At 62.2% G+C, this 21627-nt stretch overlaps 1 long non-coding RNA gene across 1 annotated transcript in view; it reads left to right on the top strand.

Moving 5' to 3' along the window:
* Nucleotides 1–1662: 1662 nt before the first annotated feature.
* The window catches only part of LOC141970793 (uncharacterized), a 99015-nt gene continuing 79050 nt past the window's right edge, over nucleotides 1663–21627 (top strand). Inside the window, exon 1 of the long non-coding RNA XR_012635226.1 lies at nucleotides 1663–1892. This is a non-coding gene — a long non-coding RNA (uncharacterized LOC141970793). The remainder of the gene's footprint in view (nucleotides 1893–21627) is intronic.

Genomic DNA, 21627 nt, shown 5'->3' with positions numbered 1-21627 from the left:
TTATGGCGCTTCCTCTTTTCCTTTTCAATTACAAAGACACCTCACATAATTAAGTGCTAATAACCTTGTTAATCTAAAATTGATACTCTTTCTCCTGGCCATCCCTTAATAGAATTAAAAACAGATTAATAATCGAGGGTAGGAGGCACTGCCCACAATTAAGGAGGAGGGGGCCGCGGCTCGGCCCTCGCCCTGCTCCCCAGGGGGACGCGGGAGCCGGCGCCGCGCTGGGGCTCCGGGGTCGGGGCTCCCCAGCCGCCCCGCCGGGGAGACGCGTTTCCCCCGCACTCTTTACGCAGCTTAAATTTTTAAGACAAACAGCCATGTAACACCATCTCCTAATGAAACTGTTTTATGTTAATTAATTATGTATCAAGGCTCATTTTCATGCGCAGCCCAGCTCTGCTTCCCCTCCGCTGAGCCTTTGATCTGTCAAAGGCTAAACGGGAGATAAATAATCAAATTAAAAAGCAGCCTGGATGGAAATAAACACATTTTAGATGTGTTATCTGGCGGTTAGAGCAAGGCGTCGCCTAATCGGGCTCACGCTTTGGGCGCCTGGAAAGTTTTCCTGTGCCTCAGTTTCCCGTGGTCCTCCAAGCCCTGGTGCCCCCCCCGGGGATGGTGCTGTGTCCCCGTGCAGGGAGAGGGGCCTCGGGGGCAGCCCCTGCCTCCCGCAGGATGGCCCCTTGGCCTCTCCAGGACAGCGGACCGGGGAGGGCTTTATCTGCGCATCGCTGATGGTCTGCAGCGGGCGTCTCTTCCCGGCGGTGAAAGATCCCGCAGCCCCCCCGGGCCCAGGGCAGTCGGGGTGTCAGCGGCGGATGCGGGTTGGGGATAATTCAGCACAATGTCGAGCAATTTGTCACACCTAAGTAGAGGCAGATGTGCATCCATATTCATTCTGGAGGAACTTCAGGAATCCGAACTCAGCCCTCCGGCCCGTTCTGGCGGAGGAGGTGAGGGCGGCGGCGAGGGCCGCCCGTGGCCGGGGGCTCGCGGGGCTGCCCGGGGCGAGGCTGAGCTCCTGCTCAGGGCTGCGCTGCCCCTCGCCGTGCGCTGGCCACGGCTGCAGCCCCGGCGGGCTCGGCTGCTCGCGGGGACACCGGGAGAGGCGCTCGGGCAGGACCCTCGGCCCCGGGGCCAGGCTGGTGCGGGGCTGTAAATCAGGTGTTGCTCGAACAGTAAACACCCTACAGCAGAAATTACAGATTATAATTGTGGAGTGCTTTATAGCCGTAATAAAATTGTGGTGTTCTAGCCTGCATGTAATTACCGGCTAATAGATTTCTTCTTAAAGGGCTTAGGCCCGGGCTGCTGCGCCCTGCGGGCACCCAGCGCCTTCCCACCCCCCGCTTCAGTGGTGCCGGTGCTGCGGGCGGTGGGTGCAGGGCCCCAAGGGACCCCTTCCCCGTGAGGCTGGGGGCCGTGGGGAACCGGTGCTGGCGGAGGGGACCCCCACTGCGGAGGGGGATTAGAGGGTGTTGGCAGCTGCAGCTTTCCTCGTCCTGCTCGGTGTAAACAGAGCGCAGCTCTTTGCTCTCCGCCCCGGCCGTGCTCCTCGGTGCCCGCTGAGGTGCCAGGGAGCGTCGTGCCTGGAGGTTTCTCCCTTAGCGGATTAGGAGGGTGTTCGTTGTACGCCCTCGGCTCCTCTTTGGGCCGTTCCGATGGTGATGTTGTTGTTGTTGTTTTCTCTCCAGGTGCTCTCGAGCGCGCTGCAGCTCCCCGGCCAGTGAAGCTGGGCCAGCACTGTGCGGGGACGTTGGCCAAATCCAGCCCCGCTCCAGCGCCGCGAGGTCCCCAGCCCGCAGAAGAGCCGCATGCCTGGTGTCAGACAGAGGCCGCGCAGACGCTGTGTCCCGTCCTCGGCCGGTGCCGCTCCCGCGCCCCAGGTGAGCCTCCGCGACCCGCGCGGGTGCTGCGGTTGGGTGGGAAGGCGGAGGGAGCCGTTGGGTGGCTCCGGCCCGGGCTCCCGCGGCGCCCCAGGTCCCACCACGCGCCGGGGTGTTGGTGTTTGTGTGGGCTGACATGCCCGCGGGCCTCGGCAGAGCTGGGTGACGGTGCCCGATGGGACTGACCAGGCCTCGGTGAGGCCGTGGCACCCGCTGGGGCCAGCCAGCCCCGGGCAACCGGCCTCCCTCTGCCGCCAGCCTGCCAAGCCGCGGCTCCCGGCCCCGTGCCGCCCCCTTGCCCCGCTGCCGGGAGGTGAAGCCGAGCGGGGAGCGATCAAAGGGAGAGCGAGGAGAGTGTCGTCCCCTCCAGTCTTGCCCCGGGCCTTGCCTTTGGGCTTCTGAAGGTTTTGCTCCAGCGGTGTCAGTTCTCATTAATCCGCACATCAAAGCCGGAGCCGCCGAACATCCTGGAGAGATCCCGCAGCTTCCCCAGCGTTGCAGGCGGGCGGGGGGCAGGCCGGGCAGGGGCGCTCGGCGCTCCGCTGCTCCGCTGCCCGGGGAAGGCGTGAGATGCCCCCTGGGCCAGGGAACGCCCTTTTGCAGCACCACTGGCCCAGAAAAGCCAAGAAAACCCGAAGACGAGGCGCTCCTGCACGCTGGGGAGCTGTATTTGCCCCCGCGAGGTTCTCTCCGCTGTGCTGTCACGGCGAGGCGGGTTTCCCCACTCAGCTCTGCCGCGGCTCAGCAGCTCTCCAGCGAGCTAATCAGGTCACTGCATTTTTAACATGGCATAGGAAATCTTTATATTTTTTGTCAGACTCATTCTTCTCCCCGATCTCTCTGTAGGGGGCTGAATTATTTAATGCTGAATATCAAGCAGGGATGTTTTCCCTTTGCCGGGCTGCTGACTGTGCACTTTAGGGCTGGCAAGATTGGCAGATGGCTGCTCTGCGAGGTGGGCGGAGGGGGAACCCATCGCACCCAGCAAATTACCCGCTTACAGCCAGATTTACGGAACAGCCCGGGCCCGGGAAAGCTGCTGCGCTTCGGGTGCTCGTTTCCATCCGGGAAAGGGCTGGGGGAGCGGAGCAGGAGCCAGCGGGGAGCCCCCGCGTTTGTGGCGCCGGGGGAGCGATGCCGAGGGTCTGCTGGGGCCGGGGGTGCCCGCCGGGGGGTGCCCGTTGTTGGGTGGCGGCGAACACGTGTTGGCGGGGCGGGGGTCGCGTGCGGCGATGCTCATGCGCCGGGTGAATAACCACAAAGGGCTGCTTTGTGTATCGGGGTTTATCTTTCCCATTAATGGCTTTCTAAATTGGTGGCAGTGGAGCAAAAAAACCCAATCTGAACTCGGAGCATGCATGATTACTATTGTAATAACCTTGGCTAATAAGAATATGATGTGGTGTTAGCCTGGGAAAGAAAACACATTTCTCATTAGCTTTTTGATTAATTACTCCACATAATTTCCTAGGGGGACAGGCCTGGGACTGATTGCCTTTGCTTTTGACACGTGGAAGTGGTTTACCTTAACTTAATAATTTTCTCGGTGACATTTTAATGGCAGTCCGCGGTTAATCGCCGGCCGGCCGGCGGCAGCGCTGCCTTGCCGGGGCGGGGGCAGGTCCTCGCCTCCCCTCGCTTTTCAGGGGGCTTCAGCCCCTCCTCTTTGCCCACCCTCGTGCGGGGCAGGGTTGGGAGGGCAGAGGCAGCCGTTGGGGCCGGGCTGCCCGGCCGATGCCGCCGGCCGTGGATGCAGGACTGAGCCCCGGGTCCTCCCCCTCCGTGCCCTTCCCCGGTGCCGCTCGCCCGCCGAGCGTTTGGAATACCGGGGCGTGCGCCAGCTGCGCAGCCGCTTCCCGCCCGGCGAGCGCTGCCAGGGCTCCAGCTGTTGGAAGGCATATGTTTACATGGCTTGGAAGCGACCGATTTCCTTCCTTGCATTATAATATAAATATTTTACAGGAGCTAAAATATTCAAAGATCGTTTGATGTTGCCATGTGGAGCGGTATCAAATGAGTTGGGGGGGGAAGGAGAGGGGAGCAAGTGGATATTCCTTTGTTTCCCTTGAATTATGCTGCATGTTTCTGCATCATAAAATTGCCCAGAACATTGATCTCTGCTTGTTTTGGGAGCAGACACGTGGCTTGTGCCACCGCAGCCCCACTCCGGGCCACGTCCTGCGTGGCTGGGGGTGCTGGGCTGGGCCTGGGCCTGCACCGGGGACACGCGTCCCCCAGCCCAGGCGCATCCGTGCGCTGGTGGCGTCTGTGCCAGAGCGGTGCCAAGAGAAGCCCCCCAGCCCCTTCCAGCTGCGCCCGCACTTTTAGACCAGAATTAAACCCGGGGCAGGTCCATGCAGACTTCCCCTGGGTGAAACGTCAGGGTGGTTCCAGGTCTCGCCCTGCTCGCCTGGTTGCCGGCTGCTGTTCGCCTTCCCCTGCTGCTGCTCTTGCCTCGGTGCTGCCCAGGACCTTTGTCCTGCTGCTTGCCCCTGCCAGCACCAGGGGCCTGGAACAAATTAAAACTGGGCCTGGCCCTTGGCCCCCGACAGTGGGGCCGAGGGCAGCCGTGGCCGGGCACACTCGTAGCCCCATCTGACAGCTCGATGCGAGCAGGATTTGCTCCGCCAGCCGGGCAGGGAGGCGTGAAGCCCCGTCGCGCTGCCCGGCCGCGGAGGAGGCCGACGTGATCAGCCGAGCTTGCGGGGAGGATAGACGGGATTACCGCCCAAATCCTGCTCCTCCTCTCGCTCCACGGCGGCCGCCTCCCCCCACGCAGCCGCCACCCTGCCGGCCGTGGTCAGGCTGGGGGACGAGGAGTAGCCAAAGGGGCTACCAGAGGAGAGCGGGGGGCCAGAGGTCCCTGCGGAACCGGGGGGGCCCTGCGCAGCGTGGCGGGGTGGGCACAGCCGGCAGCTCCCCTCGGCACGCCGGGTGCTGACCGGGGCGCCGGGAGGATGAGCACCGGCAATATTTACGTTTCCATCCAAGTGCGCGGATCAAAGCTGACGCTTTAATCCCTTCAATAACATCTCAGGGATTAAAATCTTGCAGGCGAATCACAGTCTGAAATTGGTAGTATATTTTTGCGTGTCAGTTGACAGATCGCTTCCCAAACCCCTTCCGCAGTGTCCTGCGGTGCCGGGGTGCGCCGGTTCGGGACGTGCCAGCTGCCACTCCGCTCTGGGAGCTTGTGCCACTCTCCTCGGGGCAGGCGCCTCGGTTCCGCGCTTCCCTGTTGCCGTTTGCGCTCGCAGCCGGGTTATGCCGCGGGCTGGGGGGGTCCTTGGCTATTCCTATTTCCTCCCTGGCCCTAACAAGTGTTTCTTTCCGTCGCTCACGTTTTATTCCTGTGGGCAGTGACAGCGAGGCCAGGCCCAGGGCCTGTCGCCAGCGCAGCGATCTCGGCAAAGGGAGGGGACAGGGTGGGGACGGACTCGCTCCAGCACCCGCCGGGACGCAGCCCCAGCTTGCGCCCCGCGCCCGCCCCGTGCCGCTCTGCCTTGAGTTGACTTATATTTACTGGTGTGTTTGTCTTGCAAACAAAGTAATTACTGATTAATTGGCGAGGAGCTTTATTTCTAATCCCTCAGCTCAGGGGAGGGAAATCTGGCCGGTTTTGCGGGCGCAGGCGCGTCTGGGGCGAGCGCGTCGCGGCTGCACCATCTGGCCGCCTGCAGACCGCGAGCGGGTGCCTGGTGCGGGGAGCGGGTCCTGCCCGCGGGAAGGAGCCGTTTCCTCCCGCTCTGGAGGGCCCTGCCCTGCTGCTCCCCGTCCCGGGCTCCGCTCGCAGGTGGCACCGGGCGAAGGGAGAGCCCAGACCCAGCGGAGCAGGCCAGGGGCCCTGCCGGGCACGGCTCGGAGCAGAGGGACCCGGCGGGGAGGCGGCGCTCGGTGCCAAAGGGTTTTTCTGCCTTGGCTTCTTTTTATTGTGATTCTTCTTCTCTTCTCTCTCTGTTCTGGCCAGTGCCAGGCAAGTTGATGAATTATCCCAATATATATTCTGTCTGGAAAGAAAACACATATCATATATATCTTTGACAAGTTATTATTCTTCCTTATCAGAATATGTGTGCATCCAGCCACGCCATAACTCACCCCTTGCGTCGCTCGTGTAAGCAGGCAGGAGGAGCGCGGCGGCCTCTTGCCACCCCTGCGGCCCCGGCCTGGCCCCGGCGGGGGTGAGCCCCGGGCTGGGGTGCGATGGGGCAGGGGGGCCGCCTGCCCCTGCCGCTGCCAGTGGGGAGGGGCTCTGGGAGGAGGCGAGAGCGTCACGTCGAGCTAATTCGGCGCCTGCCTCACCTCCAGCTGATTGTTGCAAATTAAATTTCACGCCAATGAGCCGGAGGAGCTGGCGTGTGGCGCGGCGAGGGGGGACGAGGGCCGGGTGGAGGAGGCGATCGGCAGCGAGCGCTCGCTGGCACGGCCTCCCCGCCCCGGCTCGGCGGCACGTACGGTGCCTGGGCACTGCCCGGGCACCCCGAGCCGGGCTCCGGCCCCCGCACGGGTCCTGAGCTCCTCCACAGCCTGGCAGGGGTGCTGCTGGGCACCCCTCTGCCCCATGCCCCCCTCCTGCCCCGAGCAGGGGGCTGCGCCGCAGGCTTGGATGAAAATCAGTCACAGATGAGTGAGCAAACACTTGGGTTTTTTTCTCCCCGTAATGACAGCCCTGGACGCTGAAATGAAGCCCAGCGGGGGACCAGCGCTGCCTGGGGTTGGGGATCGAGGACAGACACGTGCTGCAGCACGGAGCCGGGCCCCGGGGTGCTCGGAGGGGGCTCCCCCTGCGGCGGGAGGAGCGGGGGTCCCCGCCACGCCGCGGCCTGTGGGGCGTGCACACACGGGCCGTTCGCGCGTGGCTGCGAGCGCGGGAGCGCTCCCTGTCTCCGCCGTCGTGCCTTTAATGTTTAACTTACTAAGATAATAGCTGTTCCATCTCCGCCGGTTTGAAACATGATCTAATAGGAATCTTCTAACAAAAGTTGCTAAGCAGCTAGGACATGATTTACTAATAGAGTCTGAATGGGCTGTAACTGAGATGGAAATTAATTTAGTGATTAGGAGATTAGTGTATGGAGTAGAGCAGATCCTCGCCTTTAAAGGCCGGGAGGGACAGGTGGGACGAGGCGCTTGGCGACGCCTTCGCGGAGGGTGTTTAGTCTCGACGCCTCCTGCCAGGCCTTGGGGTGAGGTTGCAGGAGAGGGAGCGCTGCCGCTTGTCTGTTAAATCCCGTGTCCTTCCCAATGCCTTTCTTAGGACGGGTTTGTGTTCGCAGACACCCGAGCCTGGTGTCTGGGGAGAAGATCCCCGCTCCGCCCCCCGCCTCCAGCCCGCCTGAGTCCAGGACAGGGGCAGCGCCGGGAGCGCGTGCGGGGAGGGCAGCACACGGGGCTCAAGGCCTGCCCCTCTGTTGATTCTTTTCAGCAGCAGCTGTGCATCCATATTTATTGAGGGGAAGAGGAGAAAAACCGACGGTAATCCCAGGAAAGCCGAACATCTTGTAATTATCTGGGTAGCTCGGCTGGCTCCCGTGAGCGTGGACTGAGCGCGAGCGCTGCTCCGGTTTCCTGGCTGCGGGTCACCGGGGAGGGCAGACAGGAGTGGTCGGATGTTGGACAAGCTCTGAGCACGGCAGGCAGGGAAGGACCTGACGGACACTCGTCTCTCCCGCGGAAAGCAGCGGAGCAGGGGGCTGGTCACCTCCTGCTCAGCGGCTCCGTGGCGTGGCCGGCGGGAGAGCAGAGCCGGGGACACGGAGCCATGTGCACCCCGAAGGCCTGGGGGGAGCCGAGGGCCTCACGCTGCCCGTGTGCGTGGCTGCAGCAGGCAGCACAGGCAGCGGCAGGCAGCGCTTGCCACTGCCATGGAAACCAGCGTGGGGATGGCAGGCAGGAGTGTGGTCCCTCCGCCCAGCCGTGGGGACGATCCCGCCGTGCCCTGAGCGCGCCCCGCCACCACCGGCCTCCCTCCCCGCAACGGCAGCCGGACGAAGAGATGGGGGGGCTCAGGGAGCGGCAGAGAATGACATTGGAAAGGCAGAGCCACAGCGTGCGGGGCAGCAGGGAGAGCAGCCCGGGCGGGACGCGCAAACGGCCGCCGCCGGCAGCCGGTGATGATGCTCCCAGGCCCTGGCACGAGGGGTCCTGGGCACCGGGGAGCGCGCGGGCAGGGGCTCCCCACAAACCCCCACCGCCCCAGGGCCGGGGCCCAAGACACCGCCTGAGCTGGCAGCTCCTCCTGCCTTCCGTCGGTGAGGGAGGCAGCGTCGCCAGACGGCAAAACGTGATCTCTTAACGATGCTGATAAGATTTCTGACAGAGGGCAGGCGTCTGAGATGAAGAGGAGCGGGCGCGTGCGTTTCTTCTCCCTTTTTTTTTTTTTCTTCCCCGAGCTATCTCCGGTGCAGCCTTGCAAGAAGAAAAGCTTGTGGGCATCTGTGCTCCGCTTCTGCCTTCCCCCGGGGCCATCAATATGCGGAGCCCGTTACCTGGGTAAAGGCCCTTCGCTGCCGCCGCACCGCCAAGGTTACAGCGGGAGCCGCTTGCTGCAGCTGCCGGTCCTTGTGCGGAGCCAGCGGCGGCAGGGACGCTGCGCGGGAGGAGGAGGAGGAGGATGGGGTCCTCTTTGGCTAGGCTTGACACTGGCAGCGTTATGGGGAGCAGCCAGGGCCGCTCCCAAAGCTGGGGTGCAGTTTATCCCCTCGGGAAATCCCCGGCCCTGCCCTCACAGGGTGGGGGTGGAGAGGAATCCCTGCGGGCCCGGGGGGGTTCTGCACATCCCCGCTCCCCACCACTCCTGCTCCTGGCGCCGGGATGAAGGCAAATATTTGGAGAATGGCAGAGCCCGGCTTGTGCGGCGCTTGAGTCGGAGTCAGCAGCCTTTTGGAGGCTGGGATTAATTTGAAGGAATTTACTGGTGGAGTTTGTGGCAAATAGAACAGTTTGCTTATTTCACACTTGTATGGCCACCTGCTACGAACTGTTTGTTCAGTTTCAAATTCTTTAATTAAAATCAACATAAAACAGATTGAAAACATCCCAAGAAGGGGATGCTTGATTTGCTGGAGGATATTGCAGCAGACGAGCCAAAGCGCTTAGAAGACGCTGTGTCGCTGGGAAGCGCCTGCGGGCGGGCGCTCGGCGCTGCGGGTCGGTGCGTGCCCTGGCCGCCAGCCCGGGCCCGAGGGCGCGGTGCCCCGCGGCACCTCAGCTCGTCGCCCTCATTGCCCAGGTGGTGTTTCCCTGCGCCTTGGCTGCTCGACTTGGATGCCCTTCCCGGCACGGCAGCTGTCCTGGCAGGGCCCGTTGAGCCCGGCAGCGCCCGGTGCAGGCGCAGTGCGGTGTCTCAGCCCTTTGCCGAGCTGATCAGAGGCCTCCTCCAACAAACATCAAAGCTTCAATTAACAGGGGCCGCTTGCGACCCTCTTGCAGAGCCCAGATAAGAACAGAAATTTCCCTTGGAAAACGGATTTGTGTTTAGCTGCGTGTGCCGGGCGGTAAATGACCTGCTCCGTTCGGTGCCGGAGAGGGGCCGGGGACAATTAGGGTGCTCATTGGGAACCGGTTATCTGAAGGAAACAGGCGCGCTGGTATTTAGCTGTCTAATATCCCAGTGGGAGGGGAAGCAGAATTAAAACGTGTCTCTTTTCAGAGCTGTTTCAGTCTGAAGGAGGATTCAGCCTTTGTGCCGTGGCTTTTCATTTGAAGGGGCTTCTTTCTCCCTCCCAGTCCCGTATTTGCGTGTGGCCACCTGCAGCTGAGAAGGACGGTGCGGGGAAGGGGGGTGGCGGGGCGAGGAAGACCAGCGGGCGAGGCAGGCGGAGGCCGGGTCCGCACTCCGCCGAGGGCGCAGGGATGCGCGGGGAGAGGCGGCCGGCCTCTCTGCCTCTTCGCGGCGGCGCCGGCGTCTCCCCCTCCAATGCAGGCGAAACAATAACAGCCGCGCGGTGCAGAAAGTTAATACGTGGCCAGACGAGCGTTTTAATAACTGGAAAGGTTAAAAAAAACCAAAGCCCTCTCCGGCTGCGTGCGGGCTCCTGCCAGCTCGCACTCCTGCGAGCCTGGGAGACCCAGAGTACCATGACTGTATTGATTCAATTATTCTCTACAATGTAATACTCTGCATTTGTGTGATAGCAACAAACAGAGTTGAAAGACATACAAAAATAAATGATCTGAAAGTTAATATGGCTGAATGAGCAGCTCTGAATAAGAGGAGAGCGCGCTTTGGTTTTACATTGTAAAATCAATAGCGTGCAGAACAATGTCCTGACTTCCTCCAGGGACCCAGGGAGGACCCGCCTGAATCGATCACTATGCAAATTAATTGAATTCATGAAACCCACATCGCTGGGTAATTGATGCTTCTTATAATTACCTCCGAGTTATGAGCTTTTAGGGGATTTCATTGATTCCTGCTCCGGGAGAGGGCGAGGGCAGGTTGCTGGCAGCGCCGGCGCGGCGGGGGAGGCGCCGGCTGCGGCACCGGGGGCTGCTCGGGACCCCCGGGGCTGCTCGGGACCCCCGGGGCTCAGGGCCGACGGTATTTTCGGAGCCCAGGCGCTGCCTCGCGAGCGGCGGGGACGGCGACGCGGCTCTTGGCCCTGCCCGGCCCCGCTGCGGGCTGGCGGGAGGGGGACGTTCGGCAGCGACGCCGCCAGCACCCGGCAGCCCCCAGCTCCGGCGCTTTGGCCCCTCTGAGCCCGGCGTCCTCCCCTCGGGAAGGCACCTTCCCCCTCCCTGGGGACCAGAGGGCCGCGGCGGGCGCCTGCGCCGTGGGTGCTCGTGGCAGGGCCGGCCGTGCTGCGCCCGGCTGACAAATCGTGTAAGCGAACAGGTTTTATCAGAAGGGATAATAGGCTTACATTGCACATTATTTCAGAAAAAGGGACAGGCAATTGAGCTCTGCAGACTAATTAGATTAAGTTGATGAGCTCATCAGTAATGTGTGTAATTAAGATCAAGAGCTAATTGCGGGCTGTTTGATGCCCTACATTAACCGAGTTGTCCCTTGCAGAGCGTGGCGTGGTGGGGCTGGTGGGGCAGCGCCGGGGCTCCCCGGGCTCCCGCTCCCCCCAGAGCCGCAGAGGGGACGCAGCGCTGTCCCCAGGCGCGTGGGAACCGGGTGGGAGGTGACCCCGCACCCGGAGCCAGTTCCCAGCGCTGTCACCTGCCCGGGACATGGTGCCACCTCCTGGCTCTGCCTCGCTGAGGATGCTCGGGAAGGCGGGACCAGCCTCGGCGCGCAGCCTGCGTTAGCCCGGACTGGCAAGGCCACCATTGCCACCCAGGGAGTTCCCGATTTAACGATTCAGCGATTTAACCTTTTTAAACATTCTCTTTAGAAATCTCTGCCTGCAGTGAGCGCAGAGGAGCACGGATCTCTCCCAGAAGCGATGATGCCTCTGGCCAGGCACCGGCTCTCTCCTAGCCTGCTCCACGCTCAGGCTGGGGCCGGTGGCCGCTGGGCAACAGTGTGCCTCAGGAGCTGGGGCACCACGGACGGGCCCCCAGGAGTTTCTCTGCGAGAAGCTCCCTCCCTGAGCTGGTGGCCACACGGGGCAGAATGTGGAGGTTTGTGCCAAGGGGTTCGTGCCCCATGGGAAGGCTAAAGAGCGAGCAGGATGGGGTGGATGGAAAGCAAGACAAGAAAAATTCAGGGCAAGTTCTGAGGGAACTGCAGGGATTGTTTGCTCTGGAGAAATGGTGTGCGGTGATGGTTCGGATTTATCAAAACAGATAGAGCGCTCAACGAGACAGACAATTCTGGCGGTGTCGTGGCGGCTGGGGCGCTGGTGTAGCCTCTTTACAGCTTTTATCCTTGCTCTCCCGTATTTCATATCTGATCTTTTTTCTTCTCTCCTGCATCAACGTCTCCTCTCCGCTTGGCTCCCTTTATTCTCCCACCTCGTTGCTTTCTCCTGCTCTCTCCTCTGCCTGACCCTCCGTTCCTCTGCACCGAACAGGTTCTCTGCAGATCTGCCCCGTGCCCCTCCCGACACGCCGTGCTCCGTTCCTGGGCGCTCTGTCCGGCTCTCCCTCCTGGGGGGGCGGCTTGGGCAGGGGGCTCGTTCCTCCTCGCCGAGCCCCTCTGCGGTGCCACCCGTCCCTGCTGCTCCGTCCCCACGCTCCCTCCGCTTCGGGCTCCCGTCTCCGTCCCCAGGGTTACACGAAGCGCTTCCCTCTCCTCTCCCGAGCTCCCGGCGGGACTCCCCGGCACTCTTCACCGTTTGGGCTTTGTTCTTCGGGACTCTCCTGGTTCTTCTGCCCCTTTCAGGCCGGGGCAGGACGCGGGGTGACCCCCGAGCCCGTCATTTCTGCCCGTCCCCGTTCCCGCGGTGTGTCCCGGCGCTGGGCAGGGGCTCTGGAGACCGGCTGGGCCTCCCCGTGTGCAGGTTTGGGGGTGTTGCCTGCACCCCGGGACCCGCAGCCTGTCCGGGGGCTGTTTCCGTTGTTGGTTACAGCCTGAAGAGTGATTGCGGGGGAGAAACAAGCAAAAACCCCAAACCCCTTCCCAGATGTAGGAGAAGCCTGAAATGTCTTCGGCTTCTCTCTTTGCAATAGCTGGAGGGGAACGTGAGCAGATGTTTATAGGTCACACTCTGCGTGGGGTTTTTCCCTTTCCTCCTGACAGAGAGTGGATTTTCCCCCGGGTTGTTTGCCTGATGAGAGCTGCGTCGCCATCCCCCCCCCCCCCCCGCCCCGTCCCGGGCCGGAGGGCACCCCCGGGGCTGCGGGGGGCAGCGGGGGGCTACGGGGGGCAGCGGGGGGATGCGGGGGGCTGCGGGGGGCAGCGGGGGGATGCGGGGGGCAGCGGGGGGCAGCGGGGGGCTGCGGGGGGATGCGGGGGGCTGCGGGGGGCAGCGGGGGGTGGTCGAGGCCCGGCTGTCCCCGCGGCGGCGCGGACGGGAGGTGGCAGTGCTGCACCGGCGCAGGGCCCCGCAGCCGCTCGCCGCCGTGGCCAGCCCGCGGGCCGCCGCGGTGGTCAGTTGCTTCTGATAAGCCCCCCCCGGGCTACTTGTTGCCCCGCGGTCGCAGCGGGCCCCCGGGATGGCATCCAGGCTCCCGCCGGGGTGGAACCGACGGCATCTCCGGCCCCCGGCACAGCCGAGGAGCGGGACGGGGGGGTCCCCGCGCAGCCCGGGGCGGGTGGGAGCCCCCGGGGGTGCTCTGCCCCCCCGCAGCGGGGTGCGGGAGGCGCGGGGCGCGGGGGCCCCCCGGGAGCTGCAGGGCCGCGACGGGGCCCCTCGAGGTCCTCGTCTCCCCGCGGGGCCCTGCCGGGTGCGGACCCCCGCCCGACGCCGCGGCCCGGGCACGGCCCGGGGGCCTCCGCGGGTCGCAGCGTCCTGCCCCCCCGGGTAGCGCCGGGGAAGGGCGAAGGGCTGGTCCTCAGCGGGCACGTCCGCCGGGGACAAGTCTTTGAACAGCAGAGATTTCTCTCCCTCTCTCTCTCGGCTTTTAGTTTTCTGAAAGCTCTTTTGAAGGGGGAGTCTGGAGTGGAGGAGAGTTTAGACAGATCTGATTCCCCTATCTCAGACAAACACACTCGCCTTTCCCTGACTGCAAACCAACAGGACATGTTCCAGGGAAAGATCATCTCAAAAGAAATGGATTTTCCCCCCACTGCTTTGCCATTTTTGCTTGTATTTTTGAAAGCCGGAGTGACGGGTTGTGAACTTTAAGGAGCGATTTCTATTCTTCTCCCTCGTCTGACAGGTGGGCAGAGGGACCGTGAGCCTCGGCAACGAGCCAGGGCTGAAACACCTTGGGGGAGGATGCGGGGACCGAGGCAGCGGCCTTCTGCCGCTGGAAGCATCTTCCCGGAGCCCGCGGGGGACACTTTGTTCGGCGGCGGCCGCGGGGAAGGGGCAGGGCCGGGGGCTGCTCTCACCCGTCGCCCTCAGCGGCCGCCCGGTTCGCCGGCTCCGCGCGGGGCGGCACTGCAGCTGCAGAGGGGGTCTCGGCTGCTAATTGCGGAGAGCAATCAGCGCAAAGCAATGCGAGTAATATAATGGCGGCGTTTAATTAATACCAAACGACTCTGGAGCTCGTATGGATTTCTACATTAGATCCCCATTAACGTGAGATGGTCTGATCTCGAGTAACATTACGGCAACAAATGCTGAAGGATTAGTGTGGGCGGGCGGCTCTACCTCCCGCACCAGCCCTCCCCGTCGCCGGGCACGTCCCTGTAAGCGTGTTGGGATGGCACCCGCCGCCTCCTTCCCCTCGCGGGTGGTGCCTGGGTGGGTTTCAGGCTCTTTCCCCCATTTCCAACAGGAACCAGTGTGGCTCGTGGACACGGGGCGTTTCCAGCAGGTCCTGCCCGGCTGGGCCGTCCGCATCCGCCAACGGAAAGCTGGAGAAACGGAGATGACCTTTCTGAGCTCCACCAAGCTCAGCGTCCTCCGTGTAAGGAAAGGCCCCCCCCGGCCCCGCAGTCTTTTGAGTTTTGTATTAAACACTCATTATACCTTTGGTGTGACAAATGATTGAGAAGCGTAATTTGAAAGCTAAGCTCCCCATCACACTCTTCCCTATTGTTTATTTGCCAGCTCCGAATGGGTTGGCTGCCAAGGAAAGTAATCAGAAGGTAATAGCCTGATATCGGATGAATCCCCAGAGCTGCCAGCAAGCTGGAAAACTACAATCTCGGTGCCGCCTGCAGTATTGATGCGCTGAAAATAATTGTGTAAAACAGTGGAGCTGGGATCAAACTTGGGCTGACATTTTGCGTTGCGAGGCTCGCGTTCGGCGCGGCCTGATGTGGTTATTAGTAACTTGCTCGGGGGTGAGGCAGCCAAAAGCGTCTTGGGGAGGGAAGTGGAGATCCGTTTGCCCACGCAGACGAGACAGCAGCTTCCCAAAGCCAAGTACGCGGCTCGATCGCCGTCCCCTCCCTCCCCACGTTGCCTCTTGCTTCCCCTCTCGCTGCGATCCTCGCGAAGCGCTGATTTTATTGAGTGTGGCAAGTGGCAGTTCATTAAAAAGTGGGAGCAGATGGGGAAGGGATTGTAGAAGAAGATTAATGATGCGCACCGACAACTAAATCGGCCCGGGTTTTGGAGTAAACACAATCACGCCGGCTTCCTGGGAGCGGGTAATCCTCCTCTGTCAGCTCCGGTCTAGTTAGCCGGCCGCGCGGGGCCGGGCAGGGCTAACGAGGAGGGATGCCGTGGCTGCAGCCTCCGCTGCCGAGCGCCACGGCAGGCGGGACGGGGCTGCTCGCGGCGGGGGCCCTCGGCCGGCTGGCGGGGCTGGCAGCGCGGGAGGCGCGGTGGTCCCGGCCGCGCCGCCTGCTTGGGAAAACGGAGATGTCAGGCCCGAGGCGGAGGAGCGGGGCCGCTCATTAAGCACACTAAATTCTTGTCAGCAGCCTCTTTTCCCCGCCGTGACAAAATTCACCTTTCCCTACCTGCTCCGCTCGTCCCGGCCTCGCGTCGCCTTTCATTTCCTGACAGCGCTGACCTATCCGCCGGGCTTTGCTGCGCGCTAATAGAAAGGCCGTCCGCCAGCGAGCGGTCTGCCGCCGGATTTAAATACAGGGTACATTTGTCTTTCAGCAGGATGGCTGGTTCCTGCCAGCCTCCCCTCAGGAGGACAAGCCTTTCATTATTGATGTGACTGTAATTTTGCTGCAATTTACAGAAAAGTGCCCGACACCTTGTTTAAGTGCCAGCGGGGAGGGGAGCGGGCTGGGACTCGTTCGCACGACGCGTTAAGCAGCGGCAGGGGAGCTCCCTGCCCCGCTGATGCCCAGGGGGCTGCCACCCTCGGGGGCTGTGGGGTGGGACGACGCGGACCCCGCGGCTCCACCCGGGCCGGTACGGTGGCTCGGGCAAGGCTGTCGCCGCTGCTGTCCCCACTGCCACGGCCACCCGGCGCAGGGGGATGCTACCAGGGAGAGCCGCTGCCCAGCCGAGCCACCACCGAGGGCATAAATAATTTAATAAAGGAATGTTTGAAATTACATCGTCCTAAATAATATAATAAACACTAATTTACTCACATTTATCTCCCGGAGTTTTTCCTGAAAGCAGTAATCTTGCATCTTCTACAGTGATGGATTAGCAGGAAGGAAACTCCACTGGGGAATAAAAACCCACATCGTGTAGTTTTTGACATGTTATTATTCAGTTTTATCTCGGGTTGCTCATTCCTGGGCCATTACTCATGTTCACAGGGATTTTTCTCCCCCCTTATTTATTTATTTTCACTGTGACCAGAAGCAAAGATGCTAAAACATCATCCTGCCTCCCCGCTGCGTTTGGAGGGGTGGTGGGTGCAGGGACTGGCAGGACAAGCCCGCGGGGTGTCCGTTGTCACCGGGGGACGGCAGGGACCAGGGACGATGCCACCCGGACTGGTACCAGGCACCGCTCACCCTCCGCTGGCTCCGCTGCCCTCCCCGGCCGTGGCTGAGCCCCGCTCCTCATCTACGGGTGGCGAGGGCCGCGACTTAATTAGTCGCTGAGTTTCTAACCGAGCGGATCGATGGAACCGAATACAGCTGTGAGGTCTTGTTGTTTCCGAGGTGCTTAATACAACGAAATGAAAGGGCAGCCGCTGCCCGGGGTGAGCGGGCGGCTGCGGCGGGGCAGGGTGCGGCGGCGGGCGATGCTTCGGCGGCCGGGAGGGCCGGGGTGGGCGCCGCTTCTCGCCGTGGCTGCGCAGGGCGGCCGCAGTCGGCCCCGCCGAGGCCGCGGGAGTCTGCCGTTGGTAGCTTTAATTACTGCTAAAACTCCGTCTTTATTGCTGATTAACCATTATGCATGGCGGGACCCGGGATGCAGTGCCCCGTAGTTTTCCCCTTGGAGGGGGAAGGGTTTTTGGCCGCCTTGCTTAAAGTCACGAAGAGGTTATTAAAGAACTGCAAATTACACGAGTAGCGCCCCGGATGGCAGCTCCCTTATTAATACCGCTGCTTCGTTTACTCCCAGGCTTGAGAGAAGCTGTGGAAATCCCGGCGGCAGCCAGGGCCCGGCGCTGGCACGGCAGAGCTGCCGCGGCACGGCGTCACCCCGAGCCCCATGGGCGGCTGCGGAGCGGGTCAGGCCGACCCTTCCCAGCGGCATCTCCCAGTTAAACCAGTTAAACCTTGGCGGCCCCAGCTCTCGCCCCATCTGGCAAAGCGCCGGCAGCCAGCAAGCGCTTCCTCTGCGCACAGAACGCGGCGCAGCTCCGTGTTTGTTGGTGTTCGCTCCGGAGGAGGCCGGTTGCACGTACATCTCTCGCTGCGTGGATGCAGACACGCGCAGCAGGCGGGGCGGGCTGGGACACGCGCGGCTCGCGCTGGGGAGGGGCTGGCGGAGCACGGAGCCCTGGAAGGCATCCGAAATACGGAGCGATAGCAAAAACAAGCCCCCGGCTGATGGGGGGGCAGAGCTGCTGCCATTTCTCTGCCAGCGACGCCAGCCCGGCAGCCGCCGCGCCCCGACCAGGGGGCTCTGCCGGCTCCTCCTGCCCCCCAGACTCACCCTTCGCCTCAGCTGAGTGGGAAAACCAAAGCTCCGGACGAAGCCGAGTGCGCGGGGCTTGGCGTGGGGCTCGGCCTCGCTAAGGGGGGGCTGCCCCCCTCCCGGACCTGGCGGCTGCCTGGGCTTGGCCGCCTCTGCGCTGGCCGCCGCGAGCCCAGCCAGCCGGGCAACCAGCTCCCTGTTTGCCGAGCCCTCTCCAAGTTTGCTTAGCTCAAGCTGGAATCTGCAGTGAGCAAACGCGGTTCTGTTTATACCGGGCGCTAATGAAGAGGCAGCGACCGCTGCCCGTTAGTAACGCCCAAGGTGACGCTCTTTGCAGACAGCCGGGTCCGGGCGCTGTGTTTGCTGGGCAGCGCCCGCCCGGCCGTGGGTCCCGCAGCGAGTTCGGGCCCCCCGGTTCCCTCCAGCGGGAACTCGTTGGCACCGGGCAGCGAGGAGGGGAGGCCACCGCGCGCTGCGGGCCTGTCCCCGGCGCCAGGACAGCTCGGGGTTCCCCACTTGCGGCTCCATCCCGGCCCCGCAACGGCTCCTCCTGCCCCCAGTCTCACCGCCACCTCCCGCCCTGCCCCGACGCTGCCAGAAACCTCCGGCCAGACCCATGTCCCCAGCGTGGCTCCCGGCCACCTGCCCTCGCGGGGAGCGCCTGGAGATCGTGTTTATTTGCAAATAGGGACGTTATTGAGCCAAATGAGTGAGATTATTAGGGGCTCCTGGAATTGTCAGTGCAGGCTGTTTAATTAGAGCTTAGCCGTAACTCTCACCGTTACCCCGTCGCTCAGCTCTGATCTCGGGCTCCCCACCCCCAGGCTCCCTGCCACAAGGAGCACGGCGACGCCGACTCGCTCCCCAGCTCCCTCGGCAAATACCTGCTCGAGACTCTCAAGGTTAGCGCGATGGGGGTCAGCCGCGTTCAAACGTTGATTACAGAGTCGGCAGGAGCTGCTAAGATTTCTAATTAAGATTAAAGAATGCACCCAGCTTATAAATGCTTCTTAGGAATGTATAATTTGATTAGCTTGTTTTCTCGCATCTCTGTGGCTCTCGGGTTGGCTCAGGTGGCCCCTTGGCGCAGGCTCCTGGCTGCAGCCACCCCGCACCCCACCGCCAGCCCTGGGGGTGCGATGGAGGGTCCCGGTGCCGCCGCCTGCCCTGTGCCATCCCGGGCAGACGCGGGCTGCGAAGCTCCTGAGGATGGTTTGGTGCCGTGGGCAGGACAGGCAGGGTCCCGTGGCCGGGTGCCACACGTCGGGGAAGGAGGCAGCACAGTGAGGGTGCAGCCCCGGCCTGAGCTCCAAAGGGCACTTGGACCTGACCGGTGTCCCCATCTGCCACCGTCCCGGTCGCAGCCCGCGTGCCAGGCAGGCCCAGGGTGGCACAGCGCTCTCCGCCGTCCGTACCTGAGCGGGGGGACAGCTGTGCATCAATATTTATTCAAAACTCCCAGGAAACCTGGATGAAGTGTAATTATCTCAGCTCAATCAACCCGGATTAGCATAACATCAAGTCACCCATCAGACGGGGGGTTTGATTTCGGGGATCAAAGCTGCGCGCTGTAGCGGTGGGCGCAGGGGAGGGGGGCGAAGCAGCCGCGGCCGTGGCCACTCTCGCCTTCCCGGTGTTGCCAAGTTAACTTTTTCCTCCCAAACTTCCCAGGCGCGTCATGTGAAGCGCGTCCCCCGGCCTGCCGAGGGCCCGCCACGCGCTGCTCCCCGCGCAGCGTCTAACCCTCCGCTCCACTCCCCTTAATTAGGAACTAAATATAGATCTTAATTAAGGCACTGATGAATTTAATTTAGAGTGGCATTACTGCTTTAACTTCCAGAGCTCGACGCCTTGTTTGTATAATGTATAATATAAGCTAAATGAGTGCTTACTTGTTACCACCATAAATAATTCCCTCGCAAATCCCCTCAGATACATCTCAGACACTAATCCATCTCCTCCTACAGAATATTCATGGGCACCAAGCCTCTTCCTTCCCATCCTGCAGGTTTCAACACAAAACCCCAAACACCTTGCAGACCTGCCCCCCGGGGAAGCCGGTCCCGCAGCCCCCAGCCCGTGCGGGTCAGGCCGCGGCCCTCGGCACGGCGCTGGCGGAGGAGCGTGGCCGGGGGGTGCGGGTGGCCCCGGGGGGGCAGGAGCTGGAGCGGGAGGCGCTGGCAGGGCACTGGGGGCCACACGGGTCCCTGGGTTGGGGCCAGTGGGCAGTTGGCTACCAGATGCAGCGCGAGGGCAGAAAGTTGGGAATCGGCTCCTGCCTTTGGTTGAAAACCATCCCACTATCAATTTCTGCTGCGGAGTGAGTACAGAAGAACGGGGTTGGGGAAGAGAAATAAAAAAATCCTACATGTGCTCTGCCCTCAGCCACGAGCCACAGTTACGTCTTGCTTGCTCAAAGGATTTCCCTTAAAGCTCCACCACTTTTATTCCTTAAACATATAGCAAAACAATCAATGGACTTTTTGATACACCCTAAGCCGCCTGAACCTTTTCATGGGAAGCAATGGCGAGTGGATAGAGCTGGTATTAAGGTCTAAAAAGCAACACGCACAGGATAAGCCACGGCTAAAATTCCCAGCGATCAGGGACGGAACGGGCAGCCGGGTGCCTTTCCGAGGGAAACGCCTGGTGCTCAACCGCCGCCGCCGGGACCCGCCAGCACCCTGCCATGCCGCCGTCGCTTGGCGGCTACAGCCCAAACTCTCCCCGGGGAAGTCAAACCCCGGCGTCTCCGTCCGTTCCCAGGGGAGGGCGAGTGGGAGAGGCGGGCTGAGCCTGCCCGAGCGGCCCTGGCCAGTGCGGGGACCGCTGCCCGCCCCACGCGCCGGCTGCCTCGTGTCTCCCCGCGGGGATCAAGGCCACGGCGCTGCCCGGCCCCAGCACGCGGCCCCGGGATGGCGGGTGCCGGCGCGGCCGCTTCCGAGCCATCCTCTGCTCCAGCTCCCAGCCCCGGGCAGGCGCCGTCGGAGCCGGCAGACGGAGACCTTTGCTTTCCCAGCTGCCGTGCCCGTCGTTTTCTCACGCCTCTAACACCGCAGGTCACAACTTGGTGATGAATTTAGCTGCTGCTCTGCCTTCTGTTAGTAGAAGTGCCTTAAAAACAGATCCGAGATTCCTCTCATTTACTCATTGCTAAAAGGAAATTAGCCATTTGAGATCCCGCCTAATAAAATTAGCCTGGTGACCAGCGCTTTGTTGCGGTGTGGATGAGGTGGCCGCGCTGCCGGAGCCCCTGGGGCGGGCGGTGGGGCCGGGCTGGGGGGCACGTTCAGCTCCGCTCCGCTGCTGCCCGGCTCTGCCTGTCTGCTCCGCTTTCCTCCTCCCTACCGTCCCGGTACAAATCATTTCCTCAGATAACAGATGACGTGTTTATCCCAAGGGATACAAGCCTGAATATTAGGATGTCAAAACTGGCCGCATTAGCAATACGTTACTGTCAAATGGAAAATAAAAAGGGAGTTGCAGTTATTTAATTTGGTGCAGGATCCCGTGCTCAGGGGAAGGCTGCGGCGCTGGCCGGGCAGCGCTGGGGTTGGGGTCCAGCCCCCCAGAAGCTGCCCGGGGTGCGGGGAGGGCGCGGGGCAGGGGGGTCGCTGCCGGGAGCGATGCTGCATCGCCACGCTGCCTCTCCTCCCCCTCGCCCCGTGCTTGAAACTGGGAGAAGCAGCTTCGGCTGCGGGCGGGTTGTGTGGGGCACGCGGCAGCTCATTCATCCGTGCTGGGAAAATTTGTACTTTAAAAAATTTGTTGGGAAAAAAAAAGGCTTTTTGAAGACAAACATCCTAGCTCCTTAGGGAAGGCTCTGAGTTTGCAGAATACCAATTAAAAATATAAAAGTGCTTTTAAAAGAGAAATCTATAAAGCCAGGTTCTGAGATCAGGAGAGGGGATGGGATGGGGGGGGGAGATGGCACATCGTGTCCTCTGGCAATAACAAGTCGAGGGGAGGGAGGGGGAGAGCCGAAGCCGTGCAGCACCGGTGCCGCAGCGGTGCCGGAGATCAAAGGCCGGTTATTTATACAGACGTCTCGGCCTTTTGCCTGGCAAGACCCGGGCGTGTTTCTCCCGGACGGAAAAGCTGCCCCGCTCCCAGCAATCGGCACCTGGGCGGGGAGGGAAAGAGCGCTTTGCGATTACGGCCCAGCGCGGCTGCGGGTTTTAGCACCAGGTAAAACGTGGTGCCCCTCGCCGAGAGCCCGATGGCCGGAGCACCGCGACCCTGCGGAGAGGGGCCGCTCTCTGAGGGCGGTGGGGGAG

This window comes from Athene noctua, chromosome 26, assembly GCF_965140245.1.
Source record: "Athene noctua chromosome 26, bAthNoc1.hap1.1, whole genome shotgun sequence".
Classification (NCBI taxonomy): domain Eukaryota; kingdom Metazoa; phylum Chordata; class Aves; order Strigiformes; family Strigidae; genus Athene; species Athene noctua.
The sequence above is the reverse complement of the archived record's forward strand: the minus strand, read 5'-3'. Positions and strand labels throughout refer to the sequence as shown.